The sequence below is a fragment of the Salmo salar genome, chromosome ssa15, assembly GCF_905237065.1.
Source record: "Salmo salar chromosome ssa15, Ssal_v3.1, whole genome shotgun sequence".
In the NCBI taxonomy this organism is placed as follows: domain Eukaryota; kingdom Metazoa; phylum Chordata; class Actinopteri; order Salmoniformes; family Salmonidae; genus Salmo; species Salmo salar.
In genome coordinates, this window is record NC_059456.1 from 103,343,387 (window position 1) to 103,367,244 (window position 23,858).

At 46.9% G+C, this 23,858-nt stretch overlaps 1 protein-coding gene across 1 annotated transcript in view; it reads left to right on the forward strand.

Moving 5' to 3' along the window:
• Positions 1–23,858, forward strand: part of rerea (arginine-glutamic acid dipeptide (RE) repeats a) — a 387,734-nt gene that overhangs the window by 36,734 nt on the left and 327,142 nt on the right. Inside the window, 1 exon segment of the mRNA XM_045696470.1 lies at positions 19,210–19,348. The gene's annotated coding sequence lies outside the window, so the exon portion shown is untranslated.

The following is a 23,858-nucleotide window of genomic DNA, read 5'->3' on the forward strand; positions in this document are numbered from 1 at the left end:
TCCACATTACTAGCTCTGACCCCCCCACATTACTAGCTCTGACCCCTCCACATTACTAGCTCTGACCCCCCCACATTACTATCTCTGACCCCCCCCACATTACTAGCTCTGACCCCCTCCAGATTACTAGCTCTGACCCCCCCCACATTACTAGCTCTGACCCCCCCCCACATTACTATCTCTGACCCCTCCCACATTACTAGCTCTGACCCCTCCCCACATTACTAGCTCTGACCCCCTCCACATTACTAGCTCTGACCCCTCCACATTACTATCTCTGACCCCCTCCCCACATTACTAGCTCTGACCCCTCCCACATTACTAGCTCTGACCCCCCCCACATTACTATCTCTGACCCCCCCCACATTACTATCTCTGACCCCCCCACATTACTAGCTCTGACCCCTCCACAGCCATTGTCTTTAACATGGGTTTGATCCTGTCTTCAGTATTTTCTTTAAATTGTGTGATGACTTTAGAGGATAAAAAACTAACATTTTCTCTAATGTAATGTATTACTGCAGAGGGTAGATATTCAGTATTTTTTTCTTAGAGAATTTTAACACTTAGCCTACTGCATTAGATCATATTAAGCGATACATTTATACATTAATTTATACAACTTTGACCAACGACCAAATCATTCACAAGATAAGTCAAGAACTACAGGGGACACTGGGCTGAATTCATCCTAATTCAGTTTAGAAACGTATTTAACTACAATTCCCATAATCCATAGCGCCTGTTCTTTCCGGCCCAGACAGAGATCGATACACATTTACACACCTACTACTTTAGGTTAGATAGACACAGACCACATGAGAGTGGACTGTACACAACACGAGGAGAGAGAGGGATAGAGAGAGTTTGAATTGATGCCTGATCTACTCCTGAAGAAGTAGTCAAATGATTGAGTCAGACAGTCTTGAGTCAGACAGTCCTGCAGCATACATAGGAAGGCTAGTTAAATAGGATGACGACACACAGGAACCGAAAGGTTGCTAGATCGAATCCCCCGAGCTGACAAGGTAAAAATCTGTCGTTCTGCCCCTGAACAAGGCAGTAAACCCACTGTTCCTAGGCCGTCATTGTAAATAAGAATTTGTTCTTTATCTGACTTGCCTAGTTAAATAAAGAAGAAATAAATAAAAACTGTACAGTATGAGGAGCACAGAGATAACGGCTGGCTGGCTGACTGGTTGGCTGGTTGGCTGGCTGGCTGACTGGTTGGCTGGCTGGCTGACTGGCTGGCTGACTGGCTGGCTGGCTGGCTGACTCCACCTCTTGCTTTCTCTACCCCGTCTGTCAGTGTGCCCGTCTGTCTCAGGGATGTCCTCAGGACACAATAGAACATAAGGTTAGAGGTCAGCATATGAATGGGGGATAACGGTAGAAAAGGGGTTCTTCTTGTACATCTAACTATGTAACATACACAAGTGAAATGTTTTACTATTTCATAGTCATTTCCTATTGTTCTATTGATGTCTACATATTGTGGACCTGACGGAGACAATGGAATGCTCACTTTTTTTGGGGCTATGGAATTTCCATGAAAAAGCGCTAAAATAATTGCAATGTTATTTCACAGAGCATTTAATGTTAATCTTTTTTATCTCAATCGAAAAACGGTGATTATTTTTTAATAATCATACCGAACCGACCTCAAACGGCACTAGCTTTATTAGACTAAATATGAATGATGAATTTAAGCCACACAAGTGGTTCATTTGATGTGGACATGTGCAGCTAAATGAATTATGATTGTCATTCATTCAACTAGCCTGGCTATATTCTAATTGCCTGGAATCCATATTATGTGTTTCAACATTTCTGTCACGTCGCTCGTGTGTGTGTGTGTATATATGTATATACACACACACGCACGTACGTGTGTGTGTGTGTGTGTGTGTGTGTATGTGTATATATATACATACATACATACATACATACATACACACACACACACACATACACACATACATACATACATACATACAGCAAAAAAAGAAACGTCCCTTGTTCAGGACCCTGTCTTTCAAAGATAATTTGTAAAAATCTAAATAACTGTTTCTAATGCTTGTTCAATGAACCATAAACAATTAATGAACATGCACCTGTGGAAAGGTCGTTAAGACACTAACAGCTTACAGATGGTAGGCAATTAAGGTCACAGTTATGACAACTTAGGACACTAAAGAGGCCTTTCTACTGACTCTGGAAAAACACCAGAATAAAGATGCCCAGGGTCCCTGCTCATCTGCGTGAACATGCCAGGCATGCTGCAAGGAGGCATGAGGACTGCAGATGTGGCCAGGGCAATAAATTGCAATGTCTGTACTGTGAGACGCCTAAGACAGCGCTACAGGGAGACAGGATGGACAGCTGATTGCCCTCGCAGTGGCAGACAACGTGTAACAACACCTGCACAGGATCGGTACATCCGAACATCACACCTGCGGGACAGGTACAGGATGGCAACAACAACTGCCCGAGTTACACCAGGAATGCACAATCCCTCCATCAGTGCTCAGACTGTCTGCAATAGGCTGAGAGAGGCTGGACTGAGGGCTTGTAGGCCTGTTGTAAGGCAGGTCCTCACCAGACATCACCGGCAACAACGTCGCCTATGGGCACAAACCCACCATCGCTGGATCAGACAGGACAGGCAAAAAGTGCTCTTCATTGTCGAGTCGCGGTTTTGTCTCACCAGGGGTGATGGCCGGATTCGCTTTTATTGTTGAAGGAGTGAGCGTTACACCAAGGCCTGTACTCTGGAGCGGGATCGATTTGGAGGTGGAGGGTCCGTTATGGTCTGGGGCGGTGTGTCACAGCATCATCGGACTGAGCTCGTTGTCATTGCAGGTAATCTCAACGCTGTGCGTCACAGGGAAGACATCCTCTCTCATGTGGTACCCTTCCTGCAGGCTCATCCTGACATGACCCTCCAGCATGACAATGCCACCAGCAATACTGCTCGTTCTGTGTGTGATTTCCTGCAAGACAGGAATGTCAGTGTTCTGCCATGGCCAGCGAAGAGCCCGGATCTCGATCCCATTGAGCACGTCTGGGACCTGTTGGATCGGAGGGTGAGGGCTAGGGCCATTCCCCCCAGAAATGTCCGGGAACTTGCAGGTGCCTTGGTGGAAGAGTGGGGTAACATCTCACAGCAAGAACGGGCAAATCTGGTGCAGTCCATGAGGAGGAGATGCACTGCAGTACTTAATGCAGCTGGTGGCCACACCAGATACTGACTGTTATTTTGATTTTGACCCCCCCTTTGTTCAGGGACACAATATTCCATTTCTGTTGGTCACATGTCTGTGGAACTTATTCAGTTTATGTCTCAGTTGTTGAATCTTATGTTCATACAAATATTTACACATGTTAAGTTTGCTGAAAATAAACACAGTTGACAGTGAGAGGACGTTTCTTTTTTTGCTGAGATATACAGATATATATATATTAATTACTGTGTGTGTACTGTGTACTGTGTACTGTGTGTGTACTGTGTGTGTGTGTGTACTGTGTGTGTGTGTGTGTGTGTGTGTACTCTGTGTGTGTGTGTGTGTGTACTCTGTGTGTGTGTGTGTGTGTACTCTGTGTGTGTGTGTGTGTACTCTGTGTGTGTGTGTGTGTGTACTGTGTGTGTGTGTGTGTGTACTGTGTGTGTGTGTGTATGTACTGTGTGTGTGTATATAGTGTGTACTGTCTGTGTGTACTGTCTGTGTATGTACTGTGTGTACTGTCTGTGTATGTACTGTGTGTGTATGTACTGTGTGTGTATTTAGTGTATGTAATGTGTGTGTGTATGGTGTATGTAGTGTGTGTGTATAGTGTGTGTGTGTGTATAGTGTGTGTGTGTATATATATATATATATAGTGTGTGTACTGTGTGTGTGTGTATATAGTGTACGTATTATCTGGAATCTGGTGTTGTGAATTGAAACAAGGGTCATACTGAGTTTATCAGTTTGTATTCCAGGCTAATATTCTAATAGAAGACGTCTATGAAGCAGCACTCTATTAGTTAGTAGCCTGGACGGCTGTCTTCTAATAGCAGTATGTAGCCTAGTCCTCATGTCTCCTCTTATAATACTGTATTTAGTAGCCTGGACGGCTGTCTTCTAATAGCAGTATGTAGCCTAGTCCTCATGTCTCCTCTTATAATACTGTATTTAGTAGCCTGGACGGCTGTCTTCTAATAGCTGTATGTAGCCTAGTCCTCATGTCTCCTCTTATAATACTGTATTTAGTAGCCTGGACGGCTGTCTTCTAATAGCAGTATGTAGCCTAGTCCTCATGTCTCCTCTTATAATACTGTATTTAGTAGCCTGGACGGCTGTCTTCCAATAGCAGTATGTAGCCTAGTCCTCATGTCTCCTCTTATAATACTGTATTTAGTAGCCTGGACGGCTGTCTTCTAATAGCAGTATGTAGCCTAGTCCTCATGTCTCCTCTTATAATACTGTATTTAGTAGCCTGGACGGCTGTCTTCTAATAGCTGTATGTAGCCTAGTCCTCATGTCTCCTCTTATAATACTGTATTTAGTAGCCTGGACGGCTGTCTTCCAATAGCAGTATGTAGCCTAGTCCTCATGTCTCCTCTTATAATACTGTATTTAGTAGGGCTAGGCAGTGTTAGCTAGCGCTAGTCGGCTGTACCTGTGCCAAAACGCCGGTATTTTTCAGCCTATAGTTTGTTCTCCATCTTCTTGTTCTCCCGAGTGGCACAGCGGTCTAAGGCAACACAATAAAGCACAGCGGTCTAAGGCAACACAATAAAGCACAGCGGTCTAAGGCAACACAATAAAGCACAGCGGTCTAAGGCAACACAAAAAAGCACAGCGGTCTAAGGCAACACAATAAAGCACAGCGGTCTAAGGCAACACAATAAAGCACAGCGGTCTAAGGCAACACAATAAAGCACAGCGGTCTAAGGCAACACAATAAAGCACAGCGGTCTAAGGCAACACAATAAAGCACAGCGGTCTAAGGCAACACAATAAAGCACAGCGGTCTAAGGCAACACAATAAAGCACAGCGGTCTAAGGCAACACAATAAAGCACAGCGGTCTAAGGCAACACAATAAAGCACAGCGGTCTAAGGCAACACAATAAAGCACAGCGGTCTAAGGCAACACAATAAAGCACAGCGGTCTAAGGCAACACAATAAAGCACAGCGGTCTAAGGCAACACAATAAAGCACAGCGGTCTAAGGCAACACAATAAAGCACAGCGGTCTAAGGCAACACAAAAAAGCACAGCGGTCTAAGGCAACACAATAAAGCCAATATAGCATAGTATCGATTTATATAATATCATCTAAAATAATTTGTATATGTAACTATCGATATCACTAATATTTTGTCTGGTCCTCTTGTCTCCTCTTACAATACAGTACTGTAATATTGTGTTTAGTAAGCTGGTTATCTTCTAAAAGCAGTATTTAGTCTGGTCCTCTTGTCTTCACCTGGCCCTGTGACTCATGTCATGTGACAGTGTGCATAGCAACAGAATTCTCAGGAGGCCTGCCCTTGTTGCCCCCCCCACCCCTGCTGCACGGTGGAGTGGGGAAGGTGTGTGTGTGTGTGTGTGGTGTGGGGCATGGGGGAGCTGCTTTGTTCTGATCTCACACAGCTGTCAATAGTAGACGATCCAGTTAGCAGCAACACACACACACACACACACACACACACACACACACACACACACACACACAAGAGGACCTGTCAGCCGGAATCGTCTTCTGAGTGTAGGCTGCCACAGCTGTAGTAGTTTTGGCTGGAGAGAGGTCACGGTTTCATCTCTCACTCTCTCTCTCACACACACGTACAGTACATTCAGGAAGTATTCAGACCCCTTCCCTTTTTCCACATTTTGTTACATTACAGCCTTATTCTAAAATGGATTAAATAGAACAATTTCCTCATCAATCTACACACAATACCCCATAATGACAAAGCGAAAACAAGTTTTTTTGAAATGTTTATTAAAAATAAACAAATACTTTATTTACATAAATATTCAGACCCTTTGCTATGAGACTCGAAATTGAGCTCAGGTGCATCCTGTTTCCATTGATCGTCCTTGAGATGTTTCTACAACTTGATTGGAGTCCACCTGTGGTAATTTCAAATGATTGGACATGATTTGGAAAGACACACACCTGTCTATATAAGGTCAGTGTTTAGAAAAACATATATTCTTTAATTATTTACGGTAAAATTTACTCCAAAATGACAAACATTATTAATACCTCTCTCTCTCCCTCTCTCTACCTCTCTCTACCCCTCGCTCTCTACCTTGCTCTCTCTCTCTCTCTCTACCTTGCGCTCTCTCTCTCCCTCTCTCTACCTCTCTCTACCCCTCTCTCTACCTTGCTCTCTCTCCCCCTCTCTCTACCTTGCTCTCTCTCTCTCTCTCTACCTTGCGCTCTCTCTCTCTCTCTACCTTGCGCTCTCTCTCTCTCTCTACCTCTCTCTCTCTCTCTCTCCCCCTGTCTGGCAGTTTATTATTAAAGGGAATACAGGCTTTCCTACACCCGTATGTTTGATTCTGGACAGCATCAGAAGCTGTCACGCCAGGCATATAAAACACAGCATAGTGGAGTGGGCCCAGAGTTCGGTGTTGTTCCAAATGGCACCCTATTCCCTCTATTAGCCCTAGTCAAAAGTAGGGAAATACATAGGGACCATGGTGCCATTTGGGATGCACCACAGCCTCTGTATTTACAGTGGCATCACTCTCACTGTCTGCTGACATAGGAGGAGAAGAGAGGGGAGGAGAGAGAGGGGGGAGATGGAGCACAGAGCCCAGACAGCCTCTGTATTTACAGTGGTGTCACTCTCACTGTCAGCTGACGGGGGAAGAGGAGAGGGGGAGAGATCAGGAGGGAGGACAAAGAGAGGAGACGGACCGAGAAGAAAAGATGGGGAGGGGGAAGAGAGAGAGGAGACTGACAAGGGAGAGGAGATGGGGAGGGGGAAGAGAGAGGAGACGGACAGAGAAGAAGAGATGGGGAGGAGAGAGAGGAGACGGACAGAGAAGAAGAGATGGGGAGGGGGAAGAGAGGAGAAGAGATGGGGAGGGGGAAGAGAGAGGAGAAGAGATGGGGAGGGGGAGGAGAGAGGAGAAGAGATGGGGAGGGGGAGGAGAGAGGAGAAGAGATGGGGAGGGGGAAGAGAGAGGAGAAGAGATGGGGAGGGGGAGGAGAGAGGAGAAGAGATGGGGAGGGGGAGGAGAGAGGAGAAGAGATGGGGAGGAGAGAGGAGAAGAGATGGGGAGGAGAGAGGAGAAGAGATGGGGAGGGGGAGGAGAGAGGAGAAGAGATGGGGAGGGGGAGGAGAGAGGAGAAGAGATGGGGAGGGGGAGGAGAGAGGAGAAGAGATGGGGAGGAGAGAGGAGAAGAGATGGGGAGGAGAGAGGAGAAGAGATGGGGAGGGGAGAGGAGAAGAGATGGGGAGGGGGAAGAGAGAGGAGAAGAGATGGGGAGGGGGAGGAGAAGAGATGGGGAGGGGGAAGAGAGAGGAGAAGAGATGGGGAGGGGGAGGAGAGAGGAGAAGAGATGGGGAGGGGGAGGAGAGAGGAGAAGAGATGGGGAGGGGGAGGAGAGAGGAGAAGAGATGGGGAGGGGGAGGAGAGAGGAGAAGAGATGGGGAGGGGGAGGAGAGAGGAGAAGAGATGGGGAGGGGGAGGAGAGAGGAGAAGAGATGGGGAGGGGGAAGAGAGGAGAAGAGATGGGGAGGGGGAGGAGAGAGGAGAAGAGATGGGGAGGGGGAGGAGAGAGAGGCCTGACAAAACGGAGGACATATTGGCTGCTGCATTCAGGTGTCTTCATATTGACATTTCAATACATAGAATCACACTAATATAGAATCATGAGAATCACACTAATATAGAATCATGAGAATCACACTAATATAGAATCATGAGAATCACACTAATATAGAATCATGAGAATCACACTAATATAGAATCATGAGAATCACACTAATATAGAATCATGAGAATCACAATGCATATAGAATCATGAGAATCACAATGCATATAGAATCATGAGAATCACAATGCATATAGAATCACAATGCATATAGAATCATGAGAATCACACTAATATAGAATCATGAGAATCACACTAATATAGAATCATGAGTATCACAATGCATATAGAATCACAATGCATATAGAATCATGAGTATCACAATGCATATAGAATCATGAGAATCACAATACATATAGAATCATGAGAATCACAATACATATCCTCTCGGCATGTAAGTATCGTGAGGTCTACTAACACAGTGACAGCGGGAGCTCCTAGCATGGCTACTAGCATGAGAGGTTACCTGGCCTGGCTCAGTGCTAAGCTAGCTCCTAGCATGGCTGCTAGCACGAGAAGCTACCTGGCCTGGCACAGTGCTAAGCTAGCTCCTAGCATGGCTGCTAGCACGAGAGGCTACCTGGCCTGGCTCAGTGCTAAGCTAGCTCCTAGCATGGCTGCTAGCACGAGAAGCTACCTGGCCTGGCACAGTGCTAAGCTAGCTCCTAGCATGGCTGCTAGCACGAGAGGCTACCTGGCCTGGCTCAGTGCTAAGCTAGCTCCTAGCATGGCTGCTAGCACGAGAGGCTACCTGGCCTGGCTCAGTGCTAAGCTAGCTCCTAGCATGGCTGCTAGCACGAGAAGCTACCTGGCCTGGCTCAGTGCTAAGCTAGCTCCTAGCATGGCTGCAAGTGTGAGAGGCTACCTGGCCTGGTACAGTGCTAAGCTAGCTCCTAGCATGGCTGCTAGCGTGAGAGGCTACCTGCCTGGCACAGTGGCCTTATGGAGAAATAACCCTGCTGAAGGGAGGGAGGGAGGGACAAGAGGCTGTGTGTAATGTGTATGTTATGTATGAAGGCTTATGTGAACAAGCATTAAGGTGAAGGCAGAGCAGCTAACCAGGCATGGAATGTTCTGAATGACAGCGGGAGTACCATAGATAAATAGAATGTAATTCTGTTTCTATGCAAAGTACATAGTTTCCTGATGGGTATGTATGTGGCAGAGAGTTCTGTCAGTCTCTTCCTGGGTATGGGGTAGAGAGGTCAGTCAGTCAGTCTCTTCCTGGGTATGTGGTAGAGAGGTCAGCCAGTCAGTCTCTTCCTGGGTATGTGGTAGAGAGGTCAGTCAGTCAGTCTCTTCCTGGGTATGTGGTAGAGAGGTCAGCCAGTCAGTCTCTTCCTGGGTATGGGGTAGAGAGGTCAGTCAGTCAGTCTCTTCCTGGGTATGGGGTAGAGAGGTCAGTCAGTCAGTCTCTTCCTGGGTATGGGGTAGAGAGGTCAGTCAGTCAGTCTCTTCCTGGGTATGGGGTAGAGAGGTCAGTCAGTCAGTCTCTTCCTGGGTATGGGGTAGAGAGGTCAGTCAGTCAGTCTCTTCCTGGGTATGGGGTAGAGAGGTCAGTCAGTCAGTCTCTTCCTGGGTATGGGGTAGAGAGGTCAGTCAGTCAGTCTCTTCCTGGGTATGGGGTAGAGAGGTCAGTCAGTCAGTCTCTTCCTGGGTATGGGGTAGAGAGGTCAGTCAGTCAGTCTCTTCCTGGGTATGGGGTAGAGAGGTCAGCCAGTCAGTCATTGAGTCATACTCCTGTCAGGAAATCTTAAAATAGCTGTGAGGTGATTGAGAAAGGACTGATTCCTGCTTTTATAACAGACAGGAGCTGTTATCCAAGGGGCTGGGCTGAGGCTGTCCTCTTCTCTACGGACACAAGATGGAGAGGGGTCATTACTTCTTCTGTGTGTCCTCAAACACGGCTTCATCATTCAAACTCGGCTTCATCATTCAAACTCGGCTTCATCATTCAAACTCGGCTACATCATTCAAACTCGGCTACATCATTCAAACTCGGCTACATCATTCATTGAATCGGATGGCTCATTCATCACAAAACCCATCGATATTGCCAACTATTTTAATACTTTGTTCATTGGCAAGATTGATAAATTTAGGCATGACGTGCCAACAACACATTCTGAACCTACACATTGATGTATTACTGACCAAATTATGACAAAGTGTTGTGATTTTGAATTCTATAAAGTGAGTGTGGAAGAGGTCAAACAATTGTTTTCTATCAACAATGACAACCGGGGTCTGACAACTAGACGGGATAGAGGAGGACGATATAGAGGAGGACGATATAGAGGAGGACGATATAGAGGAGGACGATATAGAGGAGGACGATATAGAGGAGGACGAGATAGAGGAGGACGAGATAGAGGATGATATTGCCACTATTAGCCATCTCTTCAATCCAAGCCTACTAGAAAGTGTGTACCCCCCCCCCCAGGCCTGGAGGGAAGTAAAAGTCACTCTACCTAAGAATAGTAAAGCACCCTTTTACTGGCTTAAACAGCCAACCAAATCAGCCTGTTACCAACACTTAGTAAAGTTTTGGAAAAATTGTTATTATTAATTATTTAACCCTTATGTTACCAGGTAAGTTGACTGAGAACACATTCTCATTTACAGCAACGACCTGGGGAACAGTTACAGGGGAGAGGATGAATGAGCCAATTGGAAGCTGGGGATGATTAGGTGACTGTGATGGTATGAGGGTCAGATTGGGAATTTAGCCAGAACACCGGGGTTAACACCCCTACTCTTACGATAAGCACCATGGGATCTTTAGTGACCACAGAGAGTCAGGACACCCGTTTTAACATCCCATCTGAAAGACAGCACCCAACACAGGGCAGTGTCCCCATTCACTGCCCTGGGGCAATGGGATATTTTATTTTAGTCCATTTTACTGGCCCTCCAACACCACTTCCATCAGCATCTGATCTCCCATCCAGGGACCAAACAGGAACAACCCTGCTTAGCTTTAGAGGCAATCCAGCAGTGGGATGGAGGGTGGTATGCTGCTGACTGGGAGGCGCACAGTACGACATAGAGCCATGAATACATGGAACTATATTCCATATCAAGTAGGAGACTATTTGCATTGCCCCCCCCCTTTAACACCGTTGCTACTCTGTTGTTATCATTTATGCATAGTCACAAGGGTTGCACATTTTGGGGAATATTCAGAGGTGGAAACTTTCCATAGGAACCCTTGTATTGGTCAGCCTGTTGCGTGCTTTGGTGTGTGTGTTCCCAAACAAGGACCAGTTGTGCTCTGAGGTGGCTGATGTTGGTGGGATTTGGAGGATGATGGAGGCAACAGGGGAAAGAGCCTCAGATCAACAAAGTCCCTTCCACCAGGTGGCTGATGAGATGTGTTGGCACGACTGCCATATTGCATCTCCATCCCAAAGCTCTTGCTTGGAAGTGTACGCCAGACTGCCAAGAACCTTGCCCTCATCCAGGCAGCGAGACACAGTAGGGATGACACCATAGGCCTTGTTGATCTCTGCACCAGACAGGATGCTCTTGCCAGCATACTTGGGGTCCAACGCTGCGGTGTGTATGGGCTTCAGGCAGAAGTCTTCACGCTTTTTGATGCATTTCAGAACTACAGTTTCCTCTGCTTGGAGCAACAGTGAAGTGGCAGGGCAGTACGGATTTCTTCTCTTACATCTGCAAGCAGAGTCTGAACATCAGACAGGATGGCATTGTCTCCCTCAATCCGTGCAATGGCTACTGCTATAGGTTTCAGGAGTTTAAGGCTGCTTACCACTCTCTCCCAAAATACATCCTCCAGGAGGATCCTCTTGATGGGGCTGTCCATATCTGCAGACTGCGATATGGCCATTTCTTGGAGAGACTCCTTCCCCTCCAGGAGACTGTCAAACATGATGACAACACCACCCCAACAGGTGTTGCTGGGCAGCTTCAATGTGGTGCTCTTATTCTTCTCACTTTGCTTGGTGAGGGAGATTGCTGCTATAACTTGATGACCCGTCACATACCTAACCATTTCCTTGGCTCTCTTGTAGAGTGTATACATTGTTTTCAGTGTCATGATGTCCTTGAGGAGCAGATTCAATGCATGAGCAGCACAGATGTGAGGTTAGGACTCCTCCACTTTAGACCAAGCAGCCTTCATGTTCACAGCATTGTCTGTCACCAGTACAAATACCTTCTGTGGTCCAAGGTCATTGATGACTGCCTTCAGCTCATCTGCAGTGTAGAGACCGGTGTGTCTGTTGTCCCTTGTGTCTGTGCTCTTGTAGAATACTGGTTGAGGCGTGGAGATGATGTAGTTAATTATTCCTTGCCCACGAACATTCGACCACCAATCAGGGATGATTGCAATACAGTCTGCTTTCTCTATGATTTGCTTGACCTTCACTTGAACTCTGCATCCAGCAAATGAGTAGATAAAGCATGTCTGGTTGGAGGGGTGTATGCTGGGCGAAGAACATTCAGAAATCTCTTCCAAATACCCATTGCCTGTAAGCATCCGAGGTGAACCAGTTGCATACGCAGCTCGAGCAAGACATTCATCAGCATTTCTCTGACTACGTTCCTCCATTGAGTCAAAAGAAATTCTGATTCCAGGAGGACCATGAGCTGTTGCTATCGATAAGGTGTCTGATTCATAATGTTTTACCTTTTAATAGAAGTAGAGGGACATTTGTCAGAGGTTGCTTGTTGTGAGCGCTGAGGGAACTTTATGCACTTGGCCAGATGATTCTGCATCTTTGTTGCATTCTCCACATATGATTTGGCACAGTATTTGCAAATGTACACAGCTTTTCCTTCTACATTAGCTGCAGTGAAATGTCTCCACACATCAGATCGTGCCATTTTCCTGGAAAGATTAGAAAAAAACACATACAATTCCATGTACAGATAAATAGTTAAGCAGTTAGATTAAACAACTCCTTTGTAAGATAAATGTTTTAAAATCAAACATGTATGGAAACAGGTGAATTAACACTCAGTTAGCAGGCTCAAACAAGCTAAAACCCACATGGTAGCAAAAACTAACTAGCAGAAATGGTTAACAAGTTAAAAATGATTTAAACACACTTTGCTGTAGGCTACTATTTACTAGTTAACAAAAAATCATGCATGTCATATAAAATATATTCACCCCACCCAGTATTGTAATCAAAACTTACCAGAAAGCATGTAGTCCTTGGCTCAGACAGTGTAGTAGTGTGGGCTCAATAGCATCTCATTAGTGTGCAAGATCTTGAGAATCAGCTGTACATGTGATGGCAGAATGCACTGCGCATGCAGAGGGTTGCAATTCCATTGAATTGGGGATAGTTTAACCAAAATATGCCACAAGACCTAGAATTGCTTTGTGTATCCCACAAAAAAAGGTTCACTGTTATAAGCTAACTTTTTGGATGAATTTATGCAAAATTCCCCAAATACCCGGGCTTAAGTTCCCATGGAATGTTTCAACCCTAATATTCACTTTAATACCTCTACCTACATGTATACACATTGACTCTGTACCGGTACCCCCCTGTATAAAGTCTCCACATTGACTCTGTACCGGTACCCCCTGTATATAGTCTCGCTATTGTTATTTTACTGCTGCTCTTTAATTACTTGTTACTTTTATTTCACATTCTTATCCGTATTTTTTTATCTGCATTGTTGGTTAGGGGCTCGTAAGGAAGCATTTCACTGTAAGGTCTACACGTGTTGTATTCGGCGCATGTGACTAATACAATTTGATTTGAAGTAATTCATGCAAGCTGTAAAATCAGATTTAAAAAATGTATAAAAATATACCTTATGGAACAGCGGAGACTGCGAAGAGACACACACACACACACACACACACACACACACACACACACACTCACATGTACAGCCTAATTACCATAACAAATGAATAGCTTGGGTGTTTATTTGCTTAAATCACTGAACACAACAGATGCTTATTAGAGACAGGCTTCTATTTGAGCCAGGCTTCTATTTCCTTAATGCACACAGCATTTGTTAATTTGCATGAATTGTTTAATTCCAGCATTCACTTCCCGCATTTTAATCAACTTCATTTCCTGCACTGTGTAATCATTTACACACTTTGTCACGTTTCTATTGTCTTAATAATGACCATTTAAAAAAAATAATGACACAACAATTATTCTCCTCTGAATGTGCATTTTCGACTTGAGGGCAGCTGCCAGATTTCTGGGGGTCTGTACTCCCAAAGTTGTTGTGTTTGCAAGTTAGCGCAATCTTTCCCCATGTGATGTCGTGCTTCCTCTCCTTTTCCCCTGACTATAAACCTAACGGTCTGACCCAGCCCAGACTGACATAAAACCCTTGAGAGAGAGAGAGAGATCCCACAGAGAGAGAGAGATCCCACAGAGAGAGAGAGAGATCCCACAAAAAGAGAGAGAGACCAAATGTGCTTTCTGTTGTAGCAGTTGCCCAGTGTTGAGGCTGGGTTTGGGAGGGAAGAAGGGCTGAGCTACTGCTGATGCTGACAATTTGGGCTGGAGGAGAGAGAGAGAGAGAGAGAGAGAGAGAGAGTGCAAGGTAGACCTGAAATGGAGTGAGAGAGAGAGAGAGCGAGGGAGACGGAAAGAGAGGAGCTTGGAGGGAAGTGAGAGTGGGGCTGAGAGGGAAGGATGGCGACTCTGTTGATAAATGTTCCAGGCTGACGGCTCAATGTGCTTACCTAATGGGAGCCTCAGCAGCACTCTCTCTTGTCTCACACACTGCAGTTTTCTCTCTCCCCTCCCACCTTTCTCTCTCTTTCTCATACACTCTCTCTCTCTCGCCTCCCCCCCACCTCTCGCTCTCTGTTGCCCTCCCCCTCTCTCTATCCCTCTCTTTCCCGTGGAGGTAGAGACAGGCTATGCTTGGCTAAGCACAGAGCACACAGAAGCCACACTCGGTTTCTCAAAGGTTAATGAATCTGCCTCATAACGCACACTAATCACCTGGTAATCACTTTCCTTTGGGTTGATACAAAGTAAGGGCAGTAGTGATGACGGCAGGCGGCCATTTTAGGGATGCGGTTTCCTTTGGGTTGATAGAAAGTAAGGGCAGCGGTGATGACGACAGGCGGCCATTTTGGGGATGCGGTTTCCTCTGGATTGATATGAACTAAGGGCAGCGCGTGGATAGGTCTGGGCGATATGTCCCAAATATATTGCAATATATTTCTCATTTTTTGATGGTATTTGTCGGTGTTTTATGTTTTTGAGTTCTAAATATGCTGCCGTGATGATGACCGTGAGTCATTTTTGGGATGCGGTTTCTTTTGGGGTTGATATGAAGTAAGGGCAGCAGTGATGACGGCAGGCGGCCATTTTGGGGATGAGGTTTCCTTTGTGTTGATATGAAGTAAGGGCAGCCGTGGATGGTTTTACTATGGTATAAACAGAAAGAGGTCTGTGTTAAGACGAGGCATAAAAGAAAACCGTTAGATACTGTACATCAGGTTTGATAGGATGGTAAGGTATGGCTAAAGCTAACAGAGACATCAAGGCATCCTTGGGTTATAGAAATCATTTTAAAAGGACAATAAACTAGTAACTAACAAAACACGGTCATACTTCCAGTCCTAGATCGCCACACTGATTAGGGGTGCAGGTGAGGTCTAGTCAAAGATGACTATAATTAACAAGATATTCGAGTGATCACTCTTAACAATGGAAATGCATGTCCTCAATGATTGAAGGCAGGTCGAGATCATGTGGGACCATTGTAGCCAATGAGAGGGCAGATACGCGTATCCTCTTATATCAGTACATTTGCAACAGCGTAAACGTTACGAAACTTCTATTCGATTAAATAAGCTTCTCGTAATTCGACACTCTCTCATAGACCACCATACATAAGCCTTTTTTTTAATCTTATCTTGTTGTCGGTGATCAGGCCTACCACTGTTATGACATCGGCAACTTAATGATGGTGTTGGAGTCGTGCCTGGCCGTGCAGTCATGAGTGAACAGGGAGTACAGGAGGGGACTGAGCACGCACCCCTGAGGGGCCCCCTTGTTGAGGATCAGCGTGGCAGATGTGTTGTTACCTACCCTCACCACCTGGGGGCAGCCCGTCAGGAAGTCCAGGATCCAGTTGCAGAGGGAGGTGTTTAGTCCCAGGGTACTTAGCTTATTGATGAGCTTTGAGGGCACTATGGTGTTGGAACGCTGAGCCTTAATCAATGAAGAGCATTCTCACATAAGTGTTCCTTTTGTCCAGGTGGGAAGAGGAAGTGTGGAGTGCAATAGAGATTGCATCATCTATGGATCTGTTCGGGCGGTATGCAAATTGGAGTGGGTTTAGGGTTTCTGGGATAATGGTTTTGTGAGCCATGACCAGCCTTTCAAGCACTTCATGGCTACAGACGTGAGTGCTACAGGTCGGTAGTCATTTAGGCAGGTTACCTTGGTGTTCTTGGTCACAGGCACTATGATGGTCTGCTTAAAACATGTTGGTATTAGACTCGGACAGGGACAGGTTGAAAATGTCAGTGAGGACAGAGCATGCACGTCCTGCTAATCCATCTGGCCCTGCGGCCTTGTAAATGTTGAGCTGTTTAAAGGTCTTACTCACATCTGCTGTAGAGAGCGTTATCATACAGACAGCTGGTGCTCTCATGCATGTTTCAGTGTTATTTGCCTCAAAGCGAGCATAGAAGTAGTTTAGCTCGTCTGGAAGGCTCGTGTCACTGGGCAGCTCTCGGCTGTGCTTCCCTTTTGTAGTCTGTAATGGTTTAGCAAGCCCTGTCACATCCAACAAGTGTCAGAGCAGGTGTAGTATGATTCGATCTTCGTCCTGTATTTACGCTTTGACTGTTTGATGGTTCGTCATAGCGGGATAGCGGGATTTCTTATAAGCTTCCGGGTTAGAGTCCCGCTCCTTGAAAACGGCAGTTCTAGCTTTTAGCTCAGTGCAGATGTTACCTGTAATCCATGGCTTCTGGTTAGGGTATGTACGTACAGTCACTGGGGACAACGTCATCATTACACTTATTGATGAAGCTAATGACTGATGTGGTGTACTCCTCAATGCCATCGGAAGAATCCCTGAACATATTCCAGTCTGTGTTAGCAAAACAGTCCTGTAGCTTAGCATCTGCTTCATCTGACCACTTTTTTTTTATTGATCTAGTCCCTGGTGCTTCCTGCTTTAATTTTTGCTTGTAAGCAGGAATCAGGAGGCTATAATTATGTCAGGAGGATAGAATTATTTATCCACCATCTTTGGTAGTGTGACCATTTTGTTAGCCTGGTCAAATATCTGTTGAAGTGCTGTTTAAACCAACTCCCTACAATGATCTGGGACCGGTCTACCATTTTGTTTTTAACGTTGATATACATCCCTCCCTCCCTAGATGGAAACGTGGTCAGAAGCTCAGTGTGTAAGGTATCAGATTCACTCTGTAATGGGCTGTTGTTGTCGTGTTCTTCTGTAGTCTGTTGCTGCTACTAAACCACTTTAAAAACCTGGCATGTTGCCCACTACTACTCATTGCATCTGACTCTTTGTAGAACTGGCACAGCAATGAGGAAATACCTTCAATGTTGTAATGGTGTATATAGGCTAATAGGTCAGTAGTCCTAGAAATCCTTACTGTTTAAAGTTGTTAGCTTGGTGCTCGGCTATTCTTAAAGCAAGGTAAGGGCAGTAGAGTTCATGGCTGATAGCAGCAGGGGCTTTATAAGGGCAGTAGAGTTCATGGCTGAGAGAAGCAGGGGCTTTATAAGGGCAGTAGAGTTCATAGCAGAGAGAAGCAGGGGCTTTATAAGGGCAGTAGAGTTCATAGCAGAGAGAAGCAGGGGCTTTATAAGGGCAGTAGAGTTCATAGCAGAGAGCAGCAGGGGCTTTATAAGGGCAGTAGAGTTCATAGCAGAGAGAAGCAGGGGCTTTATAAGGGCATTAGCGTTCATAGCAGAGAGCAGCAGGGGCTTTATAAGGGCAGTAGAGTTCATAGCAGAGAGCAGCAGGGGCTTTATAAGGGCAGTAGAGTTCATAGCAGAGAGAAGCAGGGGCTTTATAAGGGCAGTAGAGTTCATGGCTGATAGCAGCAGGGGCTTTATAAGGGCAGTAGAGTTCATAGCAGAGAGAAGCAGGGGCTTTATAAGGGCAGTAGAGTTCATGGCTGAGAGAAGCAGGGGCTTTATAAGTGCAGTAGAGTTAATAGCAGAGAGAAGCAGGGGCTTTATAAGGGCAGTAGAGTTCATAGCAGAGAGAAGCAGGGGCTTTATAAGGGCAGTAGAGTTCATGGCTGATAGCAGCAGGGGCTTTATAAGGGCAGTAGAGTTCATGGCTGATAGCAGCAGGGGCTTTATAAGGGCAGTAGAGTTCATAGCAGAGAGCAGCAGGGGCTTTATAAGGGCAGTAGAGTTCATAGCAGAGAGAAGCAGGGGCTTTATAAGGGCAGTAGAGTTCATAGCAGAGAGCAGTAGGGGCTTTATAAGGGCAGTAGAGTTCATAGCAGAGAGCAGCAGGGGCTTTATAAGGGCAGTAGAGTTCATAGCAGAGAGCAGCAGGGGCTTTATAAGGGCAGTAGAGTTCATAGCAGAGAGAAGCAGGGGCTTTATAAGGGCAGTAGAGTTCATGGCTGATAGCAGCAGGGGCTTTATAAGGGCAGTAGAGTTCATGGCTGATAGCAGCAGGGGCTTTATAAGGGCAGTAGAGTTTATAGCAGAGAGCAGCAGGGGCTTTATAAGGGCAGTAGAGTTCATGGCTGATAGCAGCAGGGGCTTTATAAGGGCAGTAGAGTTCATAGCAGAGAGCAGCAGGGGCTTTATAAGGGCAGTAGAGTTCATAGCAGAGAGAAGCAGGGGCTTTATAAGGGCAGTAGAGTTCATGGCTGATAGCAGCAGGGGCTTTATAAGGGCAGTAGAGTTCATGGCTGATAGCAGCAGGGGCTTTATAAGGGCAGTAGAGTTCATGGCTGATAGCAGCAGGGGCTTTATAAGGGCAGTAGAGTTCATAGCAGAGAGCAGCAGGGGCTTTATAAGGGCAGTAGAGTTCATAGCAGAGAGAAGCAGGGGCTTTATAAGGGCAGTAGAGTTCATGGCTGATAGCAGCAGGGGCTTTATAAGGGCAGTAGAGTTCATGGCTGATAGCAGCAGGGGCTTTATAAGGGTAGTAGAGTTCATGGCTGATAGCAGCAGGGGCTTTATAAGGGTAGTGAGTTCATGGCTGATAGCAGCAGGGGCTTTATAAGGGCAGTAGAGTTCATGGCTGATAGCAGCAGGGGCTTTATATAGTCTATCTCATAGGATGTATTTAAATTCAATTTTCATTCATTCATGTTTTCTTCTGTTGTTTTGTCTTTGTTTTTCCCTCCCAGCAGTGTTCTTGGTTGGTTGGTTGTGTCAGGTGTTATTAGGCCCCTGGTCTGGTCTGAGGGAGGAAGTGTTCAGGAAGTGTTCAGACACAGGAAGTGTTCAGACACGGGAGGAGAGCTAGGAGAGGAGGTGAATGCCGTCAAGGTTAGTCAACAGAACGAGCGGCCATGCGGCACCAAACACAGCCATTTCCTGCCTTCTTAAAGCCTCACCTCTCCTGCTCCCAATATAACTAACTACCTGTCTCTTCCTGTCCCATCTCCCTGTAGTGATCTCCCTGTAGTGATCTCCCTGTAGTGATCTCCCTGTAGTGATCTCCCTGTAGTGATCTCCCTGTAGTGATCTCCCCTGTAGTGATCTCCCCTGTAGTGATCTCCCTGTAGTGATCTCCCTGTAGTGATCTCTCCTGTAGTGATCTCTCCTGTAGTGGACCCGGGTCATAACACACTGTGCCCGCTAGCTAATTCCCCCTCTCCCCTCAGCAGCTCCTCCTCTCGTTTCTATCCCCTCAGCAGCACCTCTCCTCTCCTCCTGCTCTCCTCCTAACCCTCAGCAGCTCCTCTCCTCTCCTCCTGCTCGCCTCTCCTCCTAACCCTCAGCAGCTCCTCTCCTCCTACTCTCCTCTCCTCTCAGCAGCTCCTCTCCTCTTCTCCTGCTCTTCTCCTCTTCTCCTGCTCTTCTCTCCTCTCCCCTCAGCAGCACATCTCCTCATAACCTCTCCCCAGCTCCTCTCCTCCTGCTCTCCTCCTCTCCCCTCAGCCAGCTCTGCTCCTCTCCTCCTGCTCTCCTCTCCTCCTGCTCTCCTCCTATCCCCTCAGCAGCTCCTCTCCTCCCGGTCTTCACCCTCCTCTCCTCCCGGTCTACACCCTCCTCTCCTCCCGTTCTACACCCTCCTCTCCTCCCGGTCTACACCCTCCTCTCCTCCCGGTCTACACCCTCCTCTCCTCCCGGTCTACACCCTCCTCTCCTCCCGGTCTACACCCTCCTCTCCTCCCTGTCTATAAGAGAGAATGTGACAGACACCTCTCCAGCCATTTAAAGGAAAGTGTGAGTGGTGAACATCATAGGATATAGATACATTTACATCATTTAGCAGACGCTCTTATCCAGAGCGACTTACAAATTGGATACCAGTCCTGAACACAGTGATGTAGTGATACTTCTAGTTGGTGTTACTGTGTGGGGTTGAGCCATGAATGGCACCCTATTCCCTATTTAGTGCACTACTTTTGATCAGGACCCATACGGCTCAAAATAGGCCTCTGGTCAAAAGTAGTGCACTATATAGGGAATAGGGCTCTGGTCTAAAGTAGAGCACTATACAAGGAATAGGGCCCTGATCTAAAGTAGTGCACTATATAGGGAATAGGGCTCTGGTCTAAAATAGTGCACTATATAGGGAATAGGGTGCCATTTGGGGTTCTCAAATGTTGTAGCTGTTCAAAGCCTGGCTAGGTTATTTAATGAGTTTGGTAATTAGCTTTCACTGGATTCTGTGTCCCCGGATGCTGCCGCCTCCTCCTCCTCCTCCTCCTGCTGATGATGTGTGCTCACGTATTCCCCTCCTCCCATCCTCCATCCCTCCTCTCATCCCTCCATCCTCCATCCCTCTACCCCCACCCTCCATCCTCCATCCCTCTACCCCCACCCCTCCTCCCATCCTCCATCCCTCCTCTCATCCCTCCATCCTCCATCCCTCTACCCCCACCCCTCCTCCCATCCTCCATCCCTCCTCTCATCCCTCCATCCCTCTACCCCCACCCCTCCTCCCATCCTCCATCCCTCCTCTCATCCCTCCATCCTCCTCCCCTCCTCTCATCCCTCCCTCCCTCCATCCTCCTCCCCTCCTCTCATCCCTCCATCCCCCACCCCTCCTCTCATCCCTCCATCCTCCTCCCCTCCTCTCATCCCTCCATCCCCCACCCCTCCTCTCATCCCTCCATCCTCCACCCCTCATCTCATCCCTCCATCCTCCACCCCTCATCTCATCCCTCCACCCACACCCCTCCTCTCATCCCTCCACCCACACCCCTCTCATCCCTCCATCCTCCACCCCACCCCTCATCCCTCCATTCTCCACCCCTCCATCCTTAACCCCTCCTCCTCCACCCCTCCACCCCATCCCTCCTCTCATCCCTCACCCCTCTCATCCCTCCATCCCCACCCATCCTCTCATCCCTCCATCCCCCACCCCTCCTCTCATCCCTCCATCCCCCACCCCTCCTCTCATCACCCACCCCACCCCTCATCTCATCCCTCCACCCCCACCCCTCCTCTCCTCTCCCCCTCCTCTCATCCCTCCATCCCCCACCCCGCTAGCTAACGTCAGGTTTATCTCTTCCAGCTAGCGTTTTCCTCTGCACCCACGTCACATTACAACTATGCTAGACAAGGGTCTGTGATGTGTGTCTAAGATCCGAACGACACGCCACAAACGCTCAAAAAACATGCATCTTAACAGATTGATAGTGCACGCCCATCTGAATATTCTTGAAGCGGCCATGTTAATACCACACAGACCCAAGGCTGTGTGTCGTTGTTCACCAGGGAAGACAAGCTGCAGCCTTTTTTATTACTTTGGAATGCACCTGATCATCTTTTAAAAACATGGAACACAAAACAGAAATATGTTATTTCTTGTTGTAAAGATGAACTACGCAGAAATCGCTCCGCCATTACCTGATTGCAAAAATTGTAATAGTGCCTAATTTCAGTTTATGTGACAGAACAAGCATGTATAGTGTAGAGATTCATTGTACAATCTAAACCTGCTGTGAAATATATTTTCCATAACCAAAAATATAGTATTTTCAGCTGTTTGAAGCTGGTGTACAAAACTGAAAGTTAAAAAAGCAAAAACAAAACGTCTCTGCACGGGAAGCATAGAAATAGTGAACATAGAACAGATATACAACTTCTTAGACATGCTTTCAGTGAGAATGACAAATTTACATATTGCAGCTTTAGCACAGTATGGTTATATCAGTATTGCACCTCTCACTATTTGCCCATTTTGTCTGTGGAGATGGGAAACCCAAAGATGTGTTATAGACTTAAAGATAATAGCTAGATGCCACAGAGAAGCTACTGCCAAGTAAACCCCTTTTATGTCGCCCCGGTCAGCAGTGGTCCGTTCCACCTTCCCCCCCCGATCAGCAGTGGTCCGTTCCACCTTCCCCCCCGGTCAGCAGTGGTCCGTTCCACCTTCCCCCCCCGATCAGCAGTGGTCCGTTCCACCTTCCCCCCCGGTCAGCAGTGGTCCGTTCCACCTTCCCCCCCCGATCAGCAGTGGTCCGTTCCACCTTCCCCCCCGGTCAGCAGTGGTCCGTTCCACCTTCCCCCCGGTCAGCAGTGGTCCGTTCCCACCTTCCCCCCGGTCAGCAGTGGTCCGTTCCCACCTTCCCCCCGGTCAGCAGTGGTCCGTTCCACCTTCACCCCCGGTCAGCAGTGGTCCGTTCCACCTTCATCCCCGGTCAGCAGTGGTCCGTTCCACCTTCCCCCCCCTGGTCAGCAGTGGTCCGTTCCACCTTCACCCCCGGTCAGCAGTGGTCCGTTCCACCTTCATCCCCGGTCAGCAGTGGTCCGTTCCACCTTCCCCCTGGTCAGCAGTGGTCCGTTCAACCCCCCGGTCAGCAGTGGTCCGTTCCACCTTCCCCCGGTCAGCAGTGGTCCATTCCCCCCGGTCAGCAGTGGTCCGTTATATTTATGATATTACTGGCATAGTACACGAGGGGGTTCTAAAAAACGCAAGAAAAGCCTATTGGGCCTCTATTACCAGAATGCTAACAGAATTAGCACAAACTAACAACGAAATCATATAGACGCTGTTAGCTAAATGCTAAGGAAAACTAACAAACTAATTACAAAGACGGGCACATCCAGCTCCAAGTTATACAAGCATGGGTAGTTGCTACCGAATGTCATTTTCAATGAGTGTGGACATTTGCAACCGAAAGTGAAGGAGAGAAATTGTGCAAATGAATAAAGTTGTGATGCATGCTTTTCTGAAGGAAGAGCAGCATGTGTACACAGAGCAGAGGGGAGAAGACCAGAGGAGAATGAAATACTCTAGTAGGAAGCACAAGGAAAAAAAACTGTCAGCTGTACAGAAAACACATCCAGAGCTGTTTGACTTCTGGCAGAAAGCCATTAGAAGATATCTGATTTCATACATATTGTAGTGAATAACATACTAGTGTAACTTCACCACCTCATGTGCACCGTACAACAGAGACTTTCTGATAGAACTAGAATGCTATGGACTCACCAGCTGATAGAACGCTATGGACTCACCAGCTGATAGAACTAGAACACTATGGACTCACCAGCTGATAGAACTAGAACACTATGGACTCACCAGCTGATAGAACGCTATGGACTCACCAGCTGATAGAACTAGAACACTATGGACTCACCAGCTGATAGAACTAGAACACTATGGACTCACCAGCTGATAGAACTAGAACACTATGGACTCACCAGCTGATAGAACTAGACCTATGGACTCACCAGCTGATAGAACTAGAACACTATGGACTCACCAGCTGATAGAACTAGAACACTATGGACTCACCAGCTGATAGAACTAGAACGCTATGGACTCACCAGCTGATAGAACTAGAACACTATGGACTCACCAGCTGATAGAACACTA